Genomic DNA, 23,515 nt, shown 5'->3' with positions numbered 1-23,515 from the left:
TTAATTAACTGGATCAACCAATGTGCACTTGTGATCCAAGACTTTCTATCTGTAGAACTTGATTTTAGAAGCTATGCAGAATGCTGTGATACCTAAGGGCTAAATTTCATGCTCAGATCATAGTACATCAATCTACCTGGAGAAAGATCACTAAGAGAAAGAAATATAGAACAGACCAAAGTATACTAAGAAAATATTAGTTTCAATTAAATGTAAGAAGTCGGAAGCCAAACAGGAACCTAGAAGACAGGGAGAAAATGGTACCAGGAGGTGACAGAATGAAAACAAAATAATACAGCAGTCATATGTAAGGCGTATTTTAATTGTTTGGTTTGTTGAATGTCAAATGATTTGATATAGCATGAATGTGTCTAAGAAAATATGGCAATATGTTGCTGAAAAGCATCACTGTAAGAACTTGGTACAATGTCTACCTTTTAAATAATGAGTAAAGGAAATTAGGCTTTTTAAGAATCCACCAGTTTTAACACTACGAGACTGTTCTAGTCTTATTTAATCCATAAGCAGAGTATTCATGGGATTATTTAACGGGTAAAGCAGAGTAATACAGACTTACGACTGGGACTCCAGAAAGACGTAGCAGGCTGCACGTGTCCTTAATTTTTCCCTGCTTGGGCAATAACGCTCCAAAGTTTCTCCATCCGAGATTTACTCATTTGGCCTAAACGTGTACTACCTCTTCTAAAAGTGCTCTTAGACTGCAATATCCCCAGGGGATAGTCACCGTAAGTTTTCCTAACATGGAATTATTGTGAATTCATTTACTATATTGTTTTTAGATGTGAGGCAAACAAGATACCAGAAAATGGGAAATTTCATAAGGGTTTTAAAAGCAAAGTAGGACAAAAGGATTGAGGTGCCACCTGATTGTGTCATGTCTGGGTAAAGGTTCAGAGCAGTCAATCTGGAAGAGAAATTAAGGAGTGCAGAACTCGGGTTTTACAAAAAGGACACAGGAGGGAGAAGAATTCACACAGGAAACATTTCATGCATGGAGTTGGTACTGAGCTAGCTGCCGAAAATACATAAATGAAAAGAATGTAATAACCTTTAATGAAAAAGAATATGAAAACGAATACATTATGCATATGCATGATTGGGACACTGTGCTGTACAACAGATACTGACATAATGGAAATGACTGTACTTCAAGTAAAACAAAGAAAGCAGTAGCTGCATTACAGCTACTTAATGGGTTAGACGTGATTTTGCTTTACAAAGATTTTAAACTATTTTTCTAAAATCATGAATGAATTAAAAGTTTACATTAAATAAATGGAATGATGGGAGCCACACACTTTATTACAAATATATTTCAAAAATAAGCAACTGAAAATGAATTTGTTCACAATTATTAGCTAATCCTGCCTTGTTCTGAAAAAAAAAATTCTGTTATAGAATTTGCAAGCAAACAGTGTAGTGTCCAATCAGGAGAAACTGCCATTTTTTGACTCTTCATCAAGTGATTTTTAAGGATCAGAGAAACAAAATTTTATAACTGACGGTAACAAACTCAGAAGCCAAAAGGATATTGTTATTCATAACCACAGAAATAATTATCTCCACAGCAAGATTGTACAGCTCTTGTTCTATGCACGGAAAATTCAGTTTATCAATTAGTTTTTCTTCATCCTGAACGTGAGCCAGTGTTCAACCGCTACATATCCATAATTGTATTCTCTTCGAATTGTTTTAAATAAAAAAAAATTTGTTCTATGGCACAAAGGAGATTAATTACTAAAAGACAACAGAAATCCTTTGCTATCAATCAAAGAAGCAGAAAAGCATGGCCACCTAATGAGGATTCAGCTTCATTAATTTCCTCCAATCTCATTTGTAACATAAAAGACCACCATATATTCAATTCCCAGAAAGATAAATTTAATCAACCCAATAGCGTGTGGATTTGTTTATACTACCCTTACTCATAATTACCTAACTGCAATCTCATGCTCTCTTCAAACTGTAATAACATCTTATTAAATATTCTCTGATAGTGCTTTGGACTATTTTCAATTGAATAAAGGAATCCTCCAATATCCTTAAAGCCATCACCATTTCCTCTTGGCATTATGAAAAAAAAAATCAAGTCATAAAAGCCTATGCTATTAAAGATTGAAAGGGGTTTTTGAGGTCATTGTGCCCATCCCTCTCACAAAAGGATGACAAAACAGATTCAATAAAGGACCTGTTTGGGCACTGAAAAGTCAGTAATTGCCATCTCAAAGTATTCTTGTTAAAAAGGAAGGTGTGCTAGTGAATGGTATCACAAAATCACAAAATCGGTTCTTTCACATTTATAGGTAAACAATTCACATTTAATAAGTATACAGTTAATCAGGGCAATAATAAATAGTATGCTCATAAAGAAGATGAAGGTTTTATGTATAATTCGAATATATCTTTTATCTACAAAGATTTCCTTTTCTTTTTTTCATCCTGATTTCCGTATGATTCCCTTAATGTACAAATATTTACTAAGGATTTATAAAGAGAAAATCTAAGAACTAAAGGGTCAAAATGTCATTAAATTAATTTGCTTCAACTAGAAAATATGTACTTACATATTTATTTACTGTATATTTTATACTTCGTAGGATATATTTGCCATCTATTCAATGTAAGGATTCTAGCAAACCTATCTATTTCAGTATCTTTATAATTTATTTCCAGTCTGGGAAATAATTTTTCAAAAGCTATTAGTTTAAAAGATTTTTGCAATATTAGCTTTCTGATAAAAGCTTTGAGAGCTTCCCAAAGCAATCTGGATTTACTGAGCTGCTTTTCAGAAAAAAAAAAAGGTGTTTAATTAGGTTGTCTCACACTTCTCCAAATCTGAAAACCTAATCACCACCTTCAAACTCAAGGAACATAAGCAAGGTGCTTTGAATATTATCCTGTGCAAAACCTTTGGTTTTTCTTTCCACTCATGTCCACCTCCCAGCCAGGAAACTTTTGACTTTAGAAGTATTCCGTATTTTTTAAAATCAAAGAAAAAGTTTAAAAAAAAAATCAAATAAAGCATGAATAAACTCAACTAATTTCCTTCTTCTCCTGTTAAGAGGGCATACACATGCGCATGGGTATGTGTATACGTGTGCATGTGTGTGTGATAATCTTCAAACATAAATGGGCATTTAAAACCAGTAAATCAGAAGACAGGAACAAAGAAAAGTAAATGGAAAAAAACTGAATCATGGTATTAATGGATATATTTCAAAAGAACAGGACTGCAATAAATAGGCTTAGTCAGATATATTTTCCTCTTAATTAGAGCTCACATTCATCTTAGAAACTCAAAGAAAGATTATCACTACTTAATGAGAGTTGAAGTCCCACATTCCAAAAAACCTCACCACTTACTACAAGGAACTTCTTAAAGTCATATTTCACGCATGTAAAAAAGTGTTTGAATCTTCTCTGTCCCTCTCCATTTTGCTGAGATATATGTACATACCTTTAAGCACCAACATACAGTTCTTGACCTCAAGAATTTTATAATTTAATATACAGAAACAGAAAAGGAAAAAGAAACTTTTTAATTAGGATGACTAATGGAGTATCCTAAAGTCACTTAATAAACAATGGAACTCCAAACAAGAAAGAAGGGGAACATGACATTTAATTACTTAGTGCTAAGCACCAGCACTGTACTAGGTAATTTTACAAAAACCTTGTCAACAGGTATTATTATCACTGTATTCAAGGTGCAGAAACCCTTTCCAGAACAGGCCCAAGATCACCTAGTATAATTAAAACAGGAAATACATATGCAAATTATTTGATAGCAACTGAAATGAATCTCTAACAGTGGAGAAAAAAATGAATCTGTAACAATGGGTGCTGTGTCTGTCACAGAAAAGAGACACTGACAAAGAGTTGATGTGAACTTCTGAATCTGAGTGGAATATAGGAACTGCAGAGGAAAAAGCAGGAATAGTAATGCAAGCTGGTACTACAGAAACTTACTTCTACAAATCATGAATTCTTCCTAAGCAGACTAAATCCTATGAAATAGAAGTCCATTTGGTTCTTCTGTGCTTCTAGCTGGATTTATATATACAAGTTTGGGAATCAAGTAAAGAAAGATAGAATTACTCTGCATAAGGTAAAGTGAAGTAATAATTTTGAGCCAATTCTGGAGGGTCTGAGGAAGGCAAGAAGACACTTCCAGGTGGTACGTATAAATAAAATAAATGGAATGAGAAACAAAGGACAATTCCTCATTTTTAGATAGTCAAAACATTCATAAATAATTGGGAAGCTTAATTTTCAATTCAGGGTTACTTTTGTGGCAGAGAATGAAACCCCTATTCTGACCTTCCCCCAGAAATCTTCATTATGACATACATCATCGCTTTGGAAACTCAAGAAAATGTGTTGAGCTTCCAACAAGGAATGTAAGAAAAAGACCACAACAGTGGAGGCAGAAGTGGAACACAAAAATGGCCTTGTTATTTTTAAATACACAAAATCTTGAGGAAGGGCTTTTGAGGGCAACAGTAACCATTCAGTTTGAGATTTTGAGGTGTATGTGGAGTCTAGGCAGAGACTTCGGTGTTTTGGGGTGGGGCACTAGAGCTTAAAAACACAGAAATATTGACTTGATACTCGTATGTGAAAATGTAAATTGTGATCATAGAAAGAAAACATAAAGAGAATGGCAAGGAGAGTTAGAGTCCATCTTTGAGAATTATCCATTTGTTCGGTACAAGGATCAACAGAACCAGTAAAGAAAATAGAAAGTAAGTGTCCAACATGCTTTAGAGTTGGTTCCAAACTGTACAGGTCCTGAGCTGAAATAATGGCCGTATCATTATGGAACATCTCCCTGTGGCAGAGGCCAACTGCCTGGTAGATTTTCCTGTGTCTTCTATTCGATACTCTCCATTTGTCTCTGTATTTTCTACATTGATTTTCAAATACCAAGAATGTGAGCAACCATTCCCTTTTTTAAAATTTATTGCAACGTCTAAATTAAATACTGCACACACTTACACACACAAACACACACCATACATTCTGTCTCTATATCTTTGAGATTGGTTCCAGAAAGTACTGTTCTCCTCTACAATGGTATCTAAAATCCTGACCTACATAAAAAATATTAGTTGATTAATATTTTAGTTATAATTTCCTTGATACAAAAACTTATTTTAGCAAGGTCATCTCTGAATCATCAGTTAAACTGGAACTATAACCACCAGTTCTAATTCCTAATCCCTTTTGTCTGATGCTTTTTCTGCCAAACTGTATTGGTGAGTGATGTGCTAATCTCAAAGGGTATACAAAGATCTATCCTGAAGCTTTGTAGTTAGATTTGAATAGAGAACTGCTTTTTACCTGGGCTCTAACCCCTTACAATCCAAAATATTAAACAAGGACAAACAGGTGAGAGACATGTTTGAATACTATTAATGGTAGACCCAGCTGGAAATTCCTCTGAAGTAACTTCAAACAATACACATTTACACATTATCGACTTTTTTCAATGACTAACGGCCATATGACAATAGAAAATTAATCTCTTCTACCATGTGTGTCCAAAATAGACCCGGGCAAACTGACAAATATCTGGGATAATTTAGCAGTTTTTGGAATTAACAATAATTGCTTTCATGGTAGTTTGCCAAGTTTTTTGAGATGTGTGGGTTTGTGGGGGTATTTTTAAGCCTAAAAAGACTGAGCATAGACAAATGAAGTCTGATTTCTATAGTACACTGAAACAGTGAATCTATGCAAAACACGTATTATACATGGCCATGCCATAATCTATGGAAATGCATACAACATTGAAATGAAATGAGTATTTTAAAAGTTAATGCACTGAATTTCATAGCTAGTGCTTTCTAAATCATTTTGGCAATGTTTTGGAAACCTTGTAGAATGCTTGAGTTTTTATCCTCTCCTCAACTCCATCCACAATTCAACAGTTGAAGAGTATGTGTTAGTAAAAACAAATGTATTTGGCATGCTAGCTAGATAGGATCCTTGATCTGTTTAACTTTATCTTTGATTAGCTGCTTTATAAGCTGAAAATTCATTTGGTGTTCCTAAATGAAATCCAAGAATGTATACATATATAATTGTTTTCAAAGTACTCTTTTTGTTCATTATGTATGTTTTATCAGCCTCATTTTATGAATTTTTTGAAAAAGTCAAATCTGTATAACTAAGTGCTTTCAGAGTGGACTGGACTCTCACTATAACAATTTTGGTATCAAAATTATAAGACTACATTGTTGTTCTGTTGGCAAGTCCCCTTAAACAAGAAATTTTGTGTCGATTTTTTTTAATATTCTTTTTTTTATTGATTTATAATCATTTTACAATGTTGTGCCTGTGTCGATTTAATTTCTAAAACCAACCCACCTTCGTAGAGTAGGATTTCAAAGCAGCTGCTAAAAGTCTACTGTGTCTCCCTACAAGTGGGTACCAGTCACCAGCAGAGTCTACAGTGTTCTCCCACAAGCTGCTCGGAGGACCTGGGTCTCAGTTACCATAAGCAACCTCCAGCTGGAGTAGTCTCCCTGAAGTGGTTCTGGTCATCACGAGACAGCACAGGAGCTCATGTGATTTCCTCAACTTTGCCCTTCAAGATGACAAACTTAATCACACTTTCTGCCAAAATAACAAATAACAAGTAAACTCACTTCCTCCAGTTCATACAGGGTTAGGAAAATATGTCCCTACTGGCTATGCCGAAACAGCAAAACGCGGACACTTTCTTTCCTTAATGATTTGTACGCACGGATGTGTATGCATATGGAAATATCACACAAGAGTTGAGATATTCACATGGTGGACCTCACACCCATTTTCTTCTTAAATCTTTTTTTTTTTTTAGTGAATTATAGCTAGTAAGCTAAAGTCAAAGCAGAAACATTAGAAATCTTAATGAGAAGAGAGGGCAGACAAAACCACATGATATTTTTATTTGCTGTAGATTACAGTATATGTTAATGAAAAGTAATTCTATAAACATGTCCAGATCAGACTTGGGGGAAGGGCATCAATAACAATGTTTGACAAAGGTCAGATCAGGGCAGAGAAAGAGGATAAAGAGAATACTATTAACTGTGAGAAAGGACTGAACAACCTATAATTAGAGAGAACACTTGAGTGTATTCTGTAATGAGAAAAGAGACTGTGAAAATCCTTCACAGACAGAGGGTGAGCAGGCTTGTATTTTCACATCTGCACAGCACAAGGAGAATGTGAGAGAGAATGGAGGGAGGAGGGGAGCACATGCCTGCAAGGACTTCCACGTAGTCACATGAAGGTAACATTTTGAATTTTACTCTCAAATCTTTTACAGGAAATGTTTTTTTCCTGCAATTCAAAAAATTTTCGATTAGTGAACAATACTTAATGTATTTTTTTGGATTTACACTGTATCTTAATTCAAAAATGCCATTAACAATTTCCATTTACAAAAAGAAAAGACACTGCAATTAGTGCCAAGGATGCAGAAGTAAGAGTCCCTGCACTGAAGAATTACACAGGAGAGAGACAAGACCACTTTCAGGTTGATGAGTGATTGGATGTAAGAGAGTAGTGTCATAAAAACATAAAAGGGAACATGTAATATAAAATGGGGTGGCTGTGACATCAGGGGAAGGCCTACTCAGAAGGTGATTCCTGAACTGTGTCTTCAGATCAAATAGGAGTTAATCAAGTAAGAAAGATGATGAAAAGTGTTCACTGTGTTCTCAAAAGGCACACAGTTTGAGATCGGAGGGTTGGTGGTGAAAGACAAGGCTAAATAAATAGGGAACAGATACTTAAAGATTTTTGCCTGCTATCAGAATTGGATTTTTTTTTAAAGGTCTGTAGAACACTACAGTGCAAGTAACTGCCTTTCTCCCTTGCAATGTCAAATCTCCTTTCCCTCAACCAGAATGTTATTCCCTCCAGATACCATAATTTCAGATCTTGAAAACAAAACAAAAACCCAAACCACCTCTGGTCTAATAAAATCTCTGCCAGATTGAACACTATACCCTGCTGTCCTGATTCAGGCTGGGAAATCTTACAGAATAATAGGTACTACTTATATACCAGGCTCTGTGACTACCCTCCCACACTTGCTGTAACCCTTAATAGCTGGCTCAGGGGAGGAACAAGAAATGATGGCAGAAAGGGTCTCCCTTGGCTGCAGAGAGTTATAATTTGCTGTGGGTGGGTTTGAAGGAATTCTTCAGTGCTAAATCTGTTTCCCAGGAAACCTTAGTAGTTCTACAGAAATTCCCTCACTGGAGAACTCTCACTGTGGTCACATAGGAATGGGGATTACTTCCCCAACCAGCCTGCGAGCCTCTCTATCCCAATGGAGATTCTGGTAACTGAAGCCAGACATCTTGACTCCCACCAAGCATACTCATCAATTCTTACTACCTAACTCAAGGTAGGAGCTTAGCTAAAGCTAGAACTAGATTTTAGAACCACTTTTTTTCAAATCCTGCATTCATGGTCTAATAACTCTCTTTAGAATAGGGATATTTGGCACTCATAATCCTTAGCTTTGAGGCTTAGCCAAAATTTCCAGACAGGAACAGTCTCATGTTAACAACCAGCTTAATATGCTATAAGGATTAGAATTTATCATAATGGCAATGCCACTAAAGAATTCTATGACAGATGATTGGAAACATAGACAGGACAGACATACCTGAGGTAGGGATTTCTGTTGCAAACTTAGTTCACTAGTATAATAGGAAGAACATGATGGGATCCCAGATTAAACCAGGGGCATTAGCACTGGTGATGTGGAAAAGATTCAATAGTAAGGAGGTAGAGTTGCGATGAATGGGGCCTAAGAGATACTGCTGTTACTGGGTTTTTTGGTTTGTTTTTTATGGTTCATGAGTTGGTCTGTTTCTAAATATATGTTTGCTTTAAAGAAAGAACAAGAGAAAACTGGAATAGTTGGGGGAAGGGAGCAAAGTCTTAAACATGGGGAAAGACATCCAAATAAGGAGAGAAGAATGTTAAGACTTGAGCAAAGTAGAGTCCCATTTCCGAGTCAGAAATAAAGAAGATGGATGAAGACGGAGACAGATGAGAATAGGTTGGGCAAAGAAACTGAGGACACTTCCACCCGATACCCTATATTTTATTTCTGAATGAACAGAGGTCAGCTGCTTTCAAAGAACGAGGGTCCAGTACAGTGAGAGAAAAGTAGTACAGGTGTGAAATAATGCTTTCTTGGGGAGAATTGAGTGACGGCATTATCCAGGGATAAATAAATAGATTGTATAAACCTTAACCTTTTTTTTTTTTTTTAGAAAAGATCTTTGTTTTAATGAATTGAAAAAATCAAACTACTGAACAAAACTAGTCAATGAAAAATTACGGCTAGTTTAAGAATTTAACTATCACATAAATGACTTGATTATTATAACACAAAAAAGAAAATAGATTACTTCATTAGAGATTAAAAATTATATGCAGATAAATTTTTGTTAAAGATTATTTAGAACGTTTTTACAGTGGCAGGATACAGTAATGGGTATTGTTCAAAGAAAAAAAAATCTAAAACTTAAGGGTAATTTATGAGGTGAATAGAAATAGGATATTTTTCATTTCACCCTATTGATAGTCCTTTGAATAACACAGCTGATGTTTGGGTGCTTCAGAATACATTTTTAAAACTAACTGAATTTAACTATTCAAGAATATTAGAAATATTTTAAATCACGTATGTGTTACAACTCTGTAAATCATAAACCACAATATAAATGTAAGGCATTCTACTGCAAACATGAGAACATCCAGGAATATAATTTTCTAATATATGAGGCAGAACAGTGAACTACAAGCAGTCCTTTTACTGTGGGGTAAAAATTACTTTTAATGCACCGTGATATGTTACAAGCACTTAAGAAACCTAAAGGCTTTGTTAAACCTGGTCATTCTTCACAAATTCTGCTGTTTTATGCACAGACATGACACAAACAAGTAAGAAGGCACTTTTCAGAAGAATTAAACATTCAACCACAATTACCTTTAACATATTTGCATGAACATAAGATCTCCAAGAAAAAAATTAAGCTACATCTTTTATCCTTCTGATACCTTTAACAATCATCTATCTAATCTGCCACCATGGGATTCTAACTTGGCCTTGTCACCCTAATGTCAGTGATAGCTTTTAAAATTCTCTCTCTATATATACATACACATACATATATATATGATGTATCACATACATAATATATATTAAAGGGAAAGGATATCTATCACATTTTTTCCACAATGAAAACCGTTTATTTCATGTCACGGTCTGTACTGAAGGCCAGGTGTAAAGAGAGGAATCCTGGTTCCTGTCCTCAATGAGCTCATTGTCCTCTGGGCACCCCATTCATTTCTATACCCCTAGCACAAAATAGCAACAACAACAAATGGGTAACATTTGGGCAAACTGACGACTGCGCTAATCAGCACTTTCCAGGCATAATCTTACTTGATTAGCACAAGCACCTTACCAGTAGATACCATGAAGTCCCCCATTTTACAATGAGGAAACCAAGGCACAGAGAGGTTAATTACATAGAAAAGTAGCAGGACAAGAGGCATATGTCAGTGGGATGCGAGAATACTCTAGCCAATCCTGGCTCAGCTACAAACGCTCAGTGTGAACCGAGGCAAGTCCTTCCCCTTCTCCGGGCCTCAGTAGTCCTACCTGCAAAACAGGTGCATGGAGCTCTGTGGAGCTACAAGGCTCTAAGATGCTGCTTCCCAAATGTTGTTGCATATTAGAAATGCTGACGAGCTTCCAAATATCTTAATACCATAGCTGCACTCAGAGCAGTTAAATCACAATGTCTGGGGATGGGAGCCAGGCATCCATGTTTATCCAGCACTTAACAATGGGCCTGCGGTGGTTTCTCATTTGGGAGGAAAAGGGGGGAAAAAAGCTTGTCCCTTCTTCCTATATTCAAACCAATCAAAGAGATAGCTGAAACTGACCATTTGTAAACAGCATATACCCTTGCCCTGTGGATTGCCATCAAGGAAAGAAAATGGATTATGGAGAAGAAATCTAATAAAACCCAAATACTCTACTCCTTCAATACTATGTTGCTCTGGTGAAAGTTGGAGTTTTCACCTTTTATTTAAAACTGAGTCACAATTTTTGCAGGTTCAAATTACCAATAGATATATATACCCAATCCATTATGAAAATTCGGGTTTGTGAGAAGTTTCAAACTGGGGTGATGATCATTTCTCATTTCTTGACGTTTACAATGAAGGGTTTGGATTTCCCTTGCCTCTGTCTTAACAGAAAAGCCAATATGCAGACATCTTCCCTCCCAAACATTCTGTGTCCCTTGATATCAACTTGTTCAAAGAGTAAGGTTTTTACATATTTTTCTTATTTGCACTGATCTATTCTGCTTTCCCAGATCTGTATTTACTTATTAATTATTTATATGAATGAACTGAATAAATATTATCACGTGTGTTTTGTCTCTGAGTATAGCCTTGATATACAGTGTTATAAAGGTTCACAGCAAGAGCACGAAACAAAAATTTTAGAAAAATTAATGAAAACAAGATGTCTTATTAGGTTATGTTATGATAACTAATGTTAACTACTAATGTAATTTGTTTTATCATAAAACACTATGAGTCTGTGGGCTCTGGAACATGTAAAAATGCTTGAAAATAATTCACCCCCAAAACTTTTATTCAATAATAAACTATGCTAACTTTGTGAGAAGGTTTTATACAAGACAAAAATTCTAATTACTTCTGAACACTTCATCTTTCACCCTAGTTACATCATGAGAGAGATATTAGAACTGATTAACATTTTTTTCAGTCAGGAAAAACCTGAATTCTGAGTTTTCCTCCTTGGCAATTTCTTACGAAGTTTCACATATTCTTATCCTATGATCCAGCAATTCCACTCCTAAACATATAACTCTCCTCAACACACCCACAAAATAAAAACACATAAACATATTTATAAACACAGAAAAAGTTGCACTACAGTTCTATTCGTAATGGCAAGAAAAAAAATCAGAAACAACATAACTGTAGATCAATAGATTAAACTGTGGTATACTGGTAAGAAATGACTACCACACAAACTAACACATAAATGAATCTTATACAGCGTTATACTCTATGAAGGTACACAGACACAAAAAGAATGTATACTGCATTTCAGGTCATGCAACACAAGAATGAGCAAAACAGGGCAGAAATCAGAATGATATCTACCTGGGGTCAAAGACAAACTGAGTATAATTATTCTTAAATAGGGGAAAATACCTAAAACATACATGTGTGCAGACATGCACATAGACATCTATGTGCATATACATGTGTGCATACACACATACCTGTGCATACCTATTACAAAGACAATGCAGCAGAAGATGGTACAGAAATTATTAATTTCTATTTAACGCTACTTTCTTATAAATCGAAACGAGATAAAGAAGTTGTGGTATATTTACACAATGGAATACCATTCAGCCATAAAAAAGAATAAAATAATGTCATTTGCCGCCACATGGATGGACCCAGAGAATGTCATTCTAAGTGAAGTAAACCAGAAAGAGAAAGAAAAATACCAATATGATATCACTTATATGTGAAATCAAAAAAAAAAAAAAAAAAAAAAAAACAAAGACAAACGAACTTATTTACAAAACAAAAACAGACTCGCAGACACAGAAAAACAAACCTGTGGTTACTGAGGAGGAAGGGCGTGGGAAGGGATAAGTTGGGAGTTCGAGATTTGCACTTACTAACTACTATATATAAAATAGATAAACAACAAGTTAATACTGTATAGCACAGGGAACTATATTCAGTATCTTGTAGTAACTTATAATGAAAGAGAAATATGAAAACGAGTAAGTATGTTCCTATATGAATGAAGCATTGTGCCATACACCAGAAACTGACAGAACATTGTAAACTGACTATACTTCAATAAAAATATAAATGGAAAAAAAAATCCAATGGAATGTATATTTTACAATGGTTAGTGACAAGAAAGGTGTAAATATTTATATCTACCAAATACATAAATACAAAATATTGATATAAATATTTATAAAATATTCATATATTCATGAATCCTAGTATTATCTAGGATATACCTTAGGGTGTTAAAATATTTAGATCTTTTGCTTTTTATTCTAAAATCTTCCATATCATTTTATTTTCCTTATAATAGTAAGCTTTTTTTATATTAAAAAAGGATGTTTCTATCTTGAAAAAGAATAAACACAACAGCTGAGTTTAAACTCATTTCTACCTTCTTCCTGATAAAGAACATGACTTATGCAATATTTGCATGGTTTTGAATTTGAACCATGGTACCCTATAACTTTTTTTATTTTGCTCTTACATATAAATTTCTAACACTAATTTCTGGGCAGTTTGTTCTCTACGTACAACTGCAATAATAATTAGGATAGCATGGCTGCATCTTTCCACTTGGAAGAGGACAGAGATAAAATAAGGAAATAAAGCCATCTATATATACTTATACATATATATTATATTTATATATATAAATTCTCTTTCTCTCTCTCTACATATATATATATATGTATGTATTCTTTTTAAGAAATGCCAACTAAAGTTTCTGTCAGAAACAATTACAACCCAAATATTCTATAACACTAGAAGAATGTAAACAGTCATAATCATTTTTATATTACATACCATTTGAAATAATAATTTCCCTCAAAATAAGACTTTTGAAAACAGATCTACACAAATACAAATTCAACCCATATAATGTACCATTTTGATGTAGAGTTTTAAAACTTTACTAAAGAACTCAGCTAATTAAAAATTAAAGAAAAATGTAAGTGCTCAGAATGTGCTTCAAAATGGAAGTTTCCCGTTAATGTCTAAAAGCCAATTTGTTTCTGAGATATATGATACTTCTATCAATTCTGACCTTATATATGTATTCAGTGAAATATGACATGAATGTCAATTTTATGCGTTTTTTTTGCAATTTATTAACTAAATCCCAATCTACTGTTTCCAAAAGCATATTTACAAGCTCAATATGAGTCAGTTAACTCCACATAAGCTATACACCTTTTTATCATAGTCAGATGAATACATTATATATATTACTCAAAAACTATGCTATTACATAGCAAAACAGTGTCAAAAATTTACCAATTTTCTTATTACATTTCTTTGAATGAGTAAGGGAGAAGAGATCAGTCTATAATAACCATAAAATTAAACACTGATTTTACTTAATTTCAATAACTCTTAACAAGTAACAGCCCTGTATATTTTATTTCCTAATTTGTGAAATGGTAACAATACTACCACTATTAACAACCATAAACCAAATCAGATATTTTGGGAATAAAATAATTAGCACCCTTGAAATCAAAGATAAAATATATGCAAAAAAAGGTGCAAATTTAATTGCAAAAAGAACAATTTTTCCTGTTTCTTCAGGGAAAGCCTGAGGCTTAGTACGTTTCTCTGTCTCTCAACAGTAGGAGCTAACCAGTGCATTTAATCATACAGCGTAATTGCAGGTTACCACATTCAAAGGAGGGTAAAAATTATTGTTCTAATAGTAATATTACTAACTTGGAAGAATAACAGGTAAATAGAGTCTGTGAAAACATACAGAAAGATGTAGATATGTCTTTATGCATAGGTGTTGTAGCTGACAGCTGAAACAGGAATGAGGAATAACAAACCGAAACAGTTTATTATTTCACTAGTTCTATGTATAGTACTGTTTACAGAATAACATTTTAACCACATGATGTGAGACTTATTTATAAAACAAATGAAAACAAGTAGATGCACTGAGTGGAATTTAAACATACATATAAAATTATAAGAACCTCCTTTCCTGGAATGTCTGGTGACTGTAAATGTTTCTCAGCAGAGGCATTAAAGGATTTTTACGTAGTAAAAGTCCTGGTTGTGTGGAACTATCCTTGGCCACGCTCATTAAACGCCAGCCACTGTTACTATGACAACCAGAACACCCTCACACAATTTCAAAATCTCTCTTGGTTGGAAGGGAGAGGGTAATAACGAGAGGGGTATTATATCAGTCCCTGATTGATTACGATCTAAGGGCTCAAAACGGAGCAGACAGAATTCAGTAAACCGGATCTTAGCCTCTCAGTGATCTTTGGCAAATGATCGCTCTCTCTGTGCCTCAGTTTATTCTTCTGTGATGTGGGTTTAATCAGAGTTGCTGTCAAGTCTCACACAAATCATTGTATGGACCAAATGAGACAGTGACAATGAAAAAGCTCTGCATAACGTCAGTGTCACCCAAAATTACAACATTTGGTTTCACTGAACAATTATCCTATGCTGTACTTATCATGGTTAATTAAGAAAGATTTGAAGAAAAAAGAAAGCATGTATTACTGGTATTACTGCCTAATTGGAATGCAACTGTACTAATTTGAAGGCTCTGATTTATTTTTTAGTTATCCAAGCCAGAAGCAATTCTACCCCTGACCTCGTGTTACAGCCTTAATTAGTCTCCAGTTACCTGCTTGTAGCTCTGTTGGCAAAAGAAAAGAAGCTGGTACGTAGTAGGAATTTAATAACCTCTTTGAGGTTTGTTCTGAAAAATCCAGCTTTTTTTAACTAATAACAACAACATGCCCATTTTAACTTACTTTTCTGGATTCGATAAATTACAGACTATTCCAGTCCATGTGTTTGTTTCCTCCAGTATTTTTACAAATATAGACACCCCCCCCAAAAACAGACAAACAAACAAAAAACAAAACAAAAACACACACACACGGTTTATTACCAGAGAGGAAAACAAGTGTATATATAAGTACAAAATCCTCTTTTTCCTTCATTACTGAAGAAAATCCTTGGCTTCATAAGAAGCTTCTAAAGCAGTCTAACTTTTAATGGCAAATAGCAACATGTCACATTCTAACTTGCTGGGAACCCATGCCACATACCTTAAGGGCAAGAAAAGGTGGCTGTCACTTTATAGAAAGAATGGTGCTTCCATAAAACAGTGACAGAATTCACAGCCTAAGTGTGACAAAGCAATTACTAAAAACTGACTCAATTTCAGATTCGTCCTGTAAAATTGCTTCTTGCTTTTTAAATGTTTAATAAATAAAATGCATTATCCATATGTATATATATAATATATATGAAGCATACTACCTAGCTTCTGTGACATAGGTTGAATTTTCTAGTATTAGTGACTTGATATCCTTAATAATTTATCACAAAGCAATGGAATTTACATTTAAAATATTATAGGCTATTGTTCAATCTACCAAACTTAACTTTTTTGCTATTTTGGTATCACATGGGATATATACAAATAGCTCAAATACAAAACTATAATCACATTAACACACCCACAGGTAACCTCTCCTGTTTTTTAGTAAAAAACATTTTTTCAAAAAAATCTAATCACTTAAAATGAGTGGTCAATTCACTCAGATTTGAAATCTATTAGTTATATACCTCCTCTCAAATTGGTTTCAAGAGTTATTTTAAAAATACTATTGAAAATGATTTTGAAATTTTGAAATCATTTTCAAGCATTTAATCAGAATTTTCACCACTCATTATTATCCAATTTTATCAGCTTATATTTATCCAAGAAAAGTCCAATTTGTACACAAAAATAATTTCCAGTACTTTCTTTATAATTTAATTTCCCATATTTTTTAATCAATGAAGCAACTGCAGATTCAGACACCCCCCCCACACACACACAGCTTTAAAGAAAATCCCACAGAACACATTTTAACCAAAGATATCTGGGGAAAATTAAACTGGGCAATAGAGACCATTCACAGATTCTCGGTACACTAGCATAAGTTCCCTGTCACCACTTTTTATTTGTGAAAGCTGTCATGAATCTACATCCACTGATCCACTTGCATTTGACATAGGGGTTGAAAGATTATTTATCGAAGGGATTTCTGTCAGACTGGGATTAAGACGTCCTAAAAATTCCCAAGTGGCCAATTCATCACAACACAATTTAGGGAGCCACGATAGACCTTGGTTGCAAAGTGGAAGTGAGTGATAGGTGAACCAAAGCTCCTAGCTTGATCTAAAGAAAGCCGACAACATATACCAATGGTGTCAATCAAACTGCCTCTAAGCGGCCTCATGAATATGAAATAGGGAACAAACAGATTGGTTTTTCTTTTCTTGTTCCCAACAGTTATAAAAAGATATTCCAACGCTAATGAGCTCAATTCTGTATATACGCCAGCAAAGTTCTATCTCTAATTTTTTCTTACAGTCAAAGAAACAAAAACAGGCATTATTTCTGAAATAATTGGGGTTGTGAAATGGTTTACTGTTGCCAAATGGCTCCCTATATAGTCCATGCCACATTTCTACACTGTGTGAACCAAATAAATTTTGCCTCTGTGTTTCTAAAAATTAACAAATTAAGGTCTATTTCTGGTACTTTTGGACCAACGTTTACAACACAATCTAAAAACATCCTCAATGTAAGTGTGAATCTTAAATCATCATGTTGACCTGGAACTTATAAATGCTGCAAACCATAAAGAAATGTACCAGAATTCTTTGAAATCAGTATCATTAAGTTGGAATAAATTCAAATTTTTTACAGATGCAAAGGTAAATAAAATGATTACTAAGAACCGTGTCTATCGAACAGCATGCATTATACAAGCATCTGTTGTACAAACGAATTGAAGAGGTATTAATTAGTTCATTGTTTTGTTTATTAAGATTGGTTCAAAACAGGTCCCTTTAAAATTATGCTGAATTTGCAGCAGTTTGAAGCTTTAATTCTTATTTAAGTATTTCACATATATTGATTGCCTTAGAGAGAGATATTTTTGCCCATGTTAAGCTAACATCTATAAAATCTGGATTGCTGATTCTGATGAGTCATACTTAGCAAATTTTTGAAAAATGTAATATTATCCTGTGTTCTCAATCTATGGCACCCTAGATTTAAAAAGTCTCTGTGAAGTTAATATTTGTTTGATATTACTCTGATCATCGATCACGTTAGTTGACTCTAACATCCACTGTAGTAGTAGTCACTTATTTCCTTGCATTATGTCTTTGCCTGTAGGCTTGGTCTCCTCCTTGGACTGGGAGCTTCTTAGAGCAGAGACTAATCCTTCAACAGTGCTAGGCACATACAAGTGTTCTATATGTAATTATTAACTTGAAAACCAAATAGTTATTTAACTGATGTTCAACATGGAACTTCTTTTCGCCTTTCTGTCCCAACTTTCCTGAAATTTCTGTCTTGGATGAGTATAATGTCCTATCTTTTCTGCAACTACACCTCGTCACAAATTGGTATATGTTATGGGACATGTTCGCATCCCTCCAAAATTCATGTTGAAATCCTAACCTCCAACATAAGGTATTAGGAGGTGGGGCCTTTGGGAGGTTATTGGGTCTTAAGGGTGGAGTCCTAGGAATGGCATTATTGCTCTTATAAAAAGGGACCCTAGAGAGCTCTCGCTCTCTCTCTCATTTTTAACCACGTGAGGAAAAAAAAGTACTCAGCACTTGACAACCCAGAAGACAGATCTCACCAGAACCCTCTAAAGCTGGTACCATGACCTCAGACTTCCAGCCTCCAGAACTGTGAAAAATAAACTTCTGCTGTTTATCAGCCACCCAGTCTATGATATTGTGTTCTAGTTACCAAAACGAAGGACAGTACACTAATGATAGTCAACCAGATTCACACTAACATTTGCCTTTCAAAATTAACATTTGCTACAACCCTCTCCTCTTCTCCCACATCGGAGGGAGAATTCTCAAGATTCACCTCTCTTCCCCTGTGCTCAGCAACCTCCCTGTGACTATTTTCTCAGTCTACCTAGCTACAGGCCTTTTCTCCTGAGCATATGGATACCCTCAAGGCTCCTCTAACTTTAAAAAAAAAATTCTGTGTGCTTTTCCATCCGATTATGGAAGTAGCGATGGTGATCCCCAGCCTTGTGAGAGTTAAATTACTTAATGTTTGTCATACACTAAGCACTGAATAAATAGATGTGATCACTGGTATTAGGTACTAATAATGTTAATAGCATCACATGAGGCATGTGGTCAAACAATGCATACCTATCCTCTCACAGAATTATAATTAAAGAAACGAAATATAGTCAAAGTAATGACAATGCTTCACACAGGTTTCCTTTTCTCCATTAATACAGAGTTATATTACCAAAATATTGGATAAGAAAAGCCTCAGAATCAGGGTAGGATGGAATTCACTTTCTCAGTTACATGCCTCTTACAAACAATTATTTCCAAACTCTGGAAGGAAAACTGGCATATCAGTATCTTTGTGTATGTGGCCTTGTCTGTTTATGAAAGTGTTCGCCAAATTATGATGTATAAGTGTCAGCAAGTTTTATTACAATTATTCTTACTATTAAAAATCTGATCATAAATCTTCATTATTCTTTGGTATGCCAAAAATAATTTCAGCATTATGAACTTAATTTTCCTTGGGGATCTCTGAGCTATGTTTTACACGATTTCATATTTTTTGTGATAAACTGATATTGAATTGGCAACCATCTGAAGTATTATACAACCAAGCCAATGAATTTCTTATCCTCAAAGAGTCGGTAAGCTTCTCTGTAACACAGTCAGTGGCGTGGAGGCAAGTAATTACACAGTCAAATCAAAGGAATGATGGAAACTCATAAGCACTGAGGGTGTATTTCTAAAACTCCTAAAATCCAGGCCAGTAACAGTGAAGATGTGCATCATAATCAGTCTCAGACACAAAAAGAGACAATATTTTACAGTAATGGAGAGTACTGAATGATTGCTGTTGTCGATTTTCAAAGAAGTTGAGTGACAACCACTTGTGTAAATATTTATGTACAGATTGAGGAAAAGGTGATACTTGGTGGAACTGGGAAGTTTTGTTGGTGCAAAGAGTATTATGTTAAGACAATGACTGTTGTTACCTAAACTTTAGATATTTACCAATTTATTTCAAACAGATAAATTTCAATCCTTTTAAAGAGATGTGCAAAGCAATTTAGGAGACTCTCTGCCTACATATACCCACATTAGTGCATAAAGTTACGAATTATAAAGTAGGAATGAAACTCCCTAGTGTCGTTCCAGTCAGAGCCTTGTTCTTGGGACTTTTTGGCTGAACTTCTGTCTTTAACAGACAAAGCTAAACATCAGTACAACTAACCTTCCTTGATATTTCTGTTTAAAAAAAAATTGCAGTCTGAGTCACTTTCTCTTCAGTTTTCTATACAAAAGGAACCAACCTCTAGAAAGAATTAAAAGTGAGGAAAATAAGCCTCTGAACCTCCCATTATGGAAAGCAGACAAATTTGGTCAGTTGGGATGGCTGGAGATTATTTTTCTACCTCCAGTCATTCGAGCTACTTCAAGACTGTTTTTTCTCCTTATCAACATTCTCTTCCTTTTGGGAAACATCAGAAAGAAATATCACTTTAAGTCAACATCCCAATGAACAATTAATTTAAAATAAACCTTAATAAAAAGCAGTAAGACATATATTAGAACCATAGCAGCATGCAGGAGATCTTGTAATTTTGCTACAAATACATCAAGAATCTGAGCCTCAACACTTCTAATTCACATTCCATGAAAAGAAATACTAGTTCCTCAGAATGATTTTGCAATAAACAACATTATATAATAAATAAGGTCTAATGTAATTCATGTGTGATCTCTTTTATAACTATTTGAAAAATTTCTCCTGTTAAACCTTTTCATTTATTTAGTATGTTCTGATATATGAAGCATTTAAAATAATTATAACTGATTAATATTCCTTTAAAATCCAATGCCATAATCTTTTAATCACATTATATTTTTTTCTTCACCGTGAGTTCTTTACTGACAGAGATTGACATAAATCATTTTCTTAAAGCCCTAACATTCAAACTTTGCTTCGCCTAAAAATAATGTTTTCCTGATTAGTCTTACTAAAATTTCTGCATCCATTTCTTACAATCAGATTTATTCTGAAAAGTTATGAAAAATTCTGTGTAAAATAAACATGTCATATAACCTAATTTAATCAAACATTAAAAAACACATCTTGATTGTGTCTTTGATTAAAATTAACTAGTCAAAAACCATTTGGCATCAAACTGAGATTCTTTTTCAGCTTATTACTTTTTCACTTTACCACAGATTCCTTGGCCATCTAATTATGAAACTATGGCTCTTCATTCTTTCGTATGTACTGTCCTCAACATTAAGAGGTACTACACTGTGACCTTCAAATGAGACCTCCTTATCCTACAGACTTACATGTACTTCACATACTCTTAATCACACCACACATGGCCACTTGAAAACAGGCAAGAACACTTTTAAAAGAACTTCAAATAAATGCTGTAGCTGAAACAACTTTTTACAAACAGTCTAGGACAAATTTGAGGACATGTTCCCGAGCCTGGGATGATCCAAAAGAAAGGTTAAAAGGAAACCAGAACTGAGAGCCCGCCAGAGCAGAGATCAGCAACCTGTTTTCTTGTCTTGATCACAGGCATGTCCTTACAAAGCACTGCTGTATTGAATTTGTTCTAGAATATTTTAAAAGAAATGGATAGTTTCTCTTTTGCCCTTCCACTCTCCTAACATTGACACCTCTTTTTGTTTCCAAATATTACTTAGACTATTTAAATTTCTCACCACACAAAGCCAATTTTTCTAGACAGAGTAGTAACCGTAGAATATGAAGGAGTTTATCAAAATCAATTTAGTTCGCTACATATTCATGAGACATTGCACTGTAAATATTCTCAACTTTCCACTTCAAAAAATCAAACTGCTGATTTATTCTTCCTTCTATGAAGTATTCTGGAACCTAAACATCACCATAATAAGATGGTTTTCTCCTAAGAATGGTTTTAGTCTATCAAGTATTTCAGTTACCCAAAGACCAGATTTCTAGCAAATTCATGTAACTAGAGCACAATGAATCCAAAAGAAAAGAACAAAAGGAAATGATGTCCCAAATATCAAAGAAACTTCTATAAATAGGCCAAGTAAAAAACTAGGAAATACTTATCTGATGAACAACAACAACAAAAAGTAGCTATAAACTTAAAACGTCTCAATCTTCAAATTGGCTATAAACCTAAATGAATATCATTAGAAGTCTGATGGCTAGAATACTTTAAAAAGAAAGACAAAAAGACAGGAAAGAAAAAAGGGAGGAGGGAGGAAGGAAGAAAAATAAACCCAGGGGATACACCAACTATTGTATTTTCTACAAAGATGATGTTGGAGACATTTTAAATGACATTCTATGGTATCTTTTTTATGCCAAACCAGTGAGAAATATCTCATGGTCACCTGCTTTATGAAGCACAGTTTCCTGTCTCTCCATAATGCCCTTCACCATCTCCATTGAGAACAGAAGCTCAGTATCTCATTCCTACCGCCTGTCTGATTGGCCTAGCTTGTGAGTGATTTTGTGTGTTAATTTGCTCCTCTCAATGGCCTTTTTGCCTGAACTCTTTAAACAATATACTTTGAATTAATTGCAAGTCACACACAGAAGGTGACAGTATCCTGAAACTGTAAGATCTAAAATAAAAAGCTAATCAGAACACATAGAAATCAAGGTTTGTATTTCATGTTACACTGCTGTCTGTCACATCCTGGCTTTTTGGGCTTTTTGTTTTCTTTTGTTTTAATATCAGGAAAAGGAGTATATCTTTGATATAAAACGATTTCATAGCCAGGTTCAAATAAATCAGATACATTTCCAAAGTCAACTAAAAATTTACTTTAAAATATTAAACAGAGACAGGAAATTTCTTTTCAGGTATAAATAGAATTGCAATAGTTTTCACGGCAGCTATTACATCATTGCCATAAGCAAGATCTTCCATCAGTCACGGTGAAGTTTCACATACACTAAGTAATATTTTCATTACGATAACAATCATATGTTCATCTCATTAATTTCAAATAAACGCAAAAATAAATGTAAGGTTATTAAAATGCAGAATAGTTTCAGGGGCAAAAATATCACTCATCTTTCATTCTGAAGAAATTTCCAGTTCTTTCTTCATCATTATTGATGTCATCAACACCAATATAGATAGCATGCATTAAGATTTTTTTTTTAATGTGGGAGATATTATGCCAGAGCTTCACCAAGATCAGATTATTTAATTCTCAGATAAACCCTTTCAGATCAGTACTATTTTTTCCCCATTTGAGATATAAGAAAACTGATGTTTAAGGAAGCTCACTGACTTTTGAAGTTCAGACAACTAATAAATATTCATCCTAAAATAGACAAAATTTTCCTCTAGACCTAGAATTATTAAGCCTGCGAACAGCAAAGTCATCTGCGAGGCTTTATTCCAAATTGTTTTCTACTTGACAGTATTTCCTGTTAAAAGTAATGAAATGACTCCCTACAATAAACCAGGAGTGTTGGAATTTTTTACATCATACATTTGTAGACTTTTCTAGTTACAAATTTATTAACCAT

General features: G+C 34.3%; 1 protein-coding gene and 1 long non-coding RNA gene across 12 annotated transcripts in view; one reads left to right on the top strand and one right to left on the bottom strand.

Moving 5' to 3' along the window:
* Positions 1-23,515, bottom strand: part of CACNA2D1 (calcium voltage-gated channel auxiliary subunit alpha2delta 1) — a 426,371-nt gene that overhangs the window by 219,097 nt on the left and 183,759 nt on the right. The window lies entirely within an intron of this gene.
* Positions 753-19,633, top strand: LOC116665011. Its single transcript, XR_004321590.1, has 3 exons — positions 753-903; positions 9,180-9,185; positions 19,624-19,633. It is a non-coding gene; the product is annotated as an uncharacterized LOC116665011 (long non-coding RNA).

Source organism: Camelus ferus, chromosome 7, assembly GCF_009834535.1.
Source record: "Camelus ferus isolate YT-003-E chromosome 7, BCGSAC_Cfer_1.0, whole genome shotgun sequence".
NCBI classification, from domain to species: domain Eukaryota; kingdom Metazoa; phylum Chordata; class Mammalia; order Artiodactyla; family Camelidae; genus Camelus; species Camelus ferus.
The sequence above is the reverse complement of the archived record's forward strand: the minus strand, read 5'-3'. Positions and strand labels throughout refer to the sequence as shown.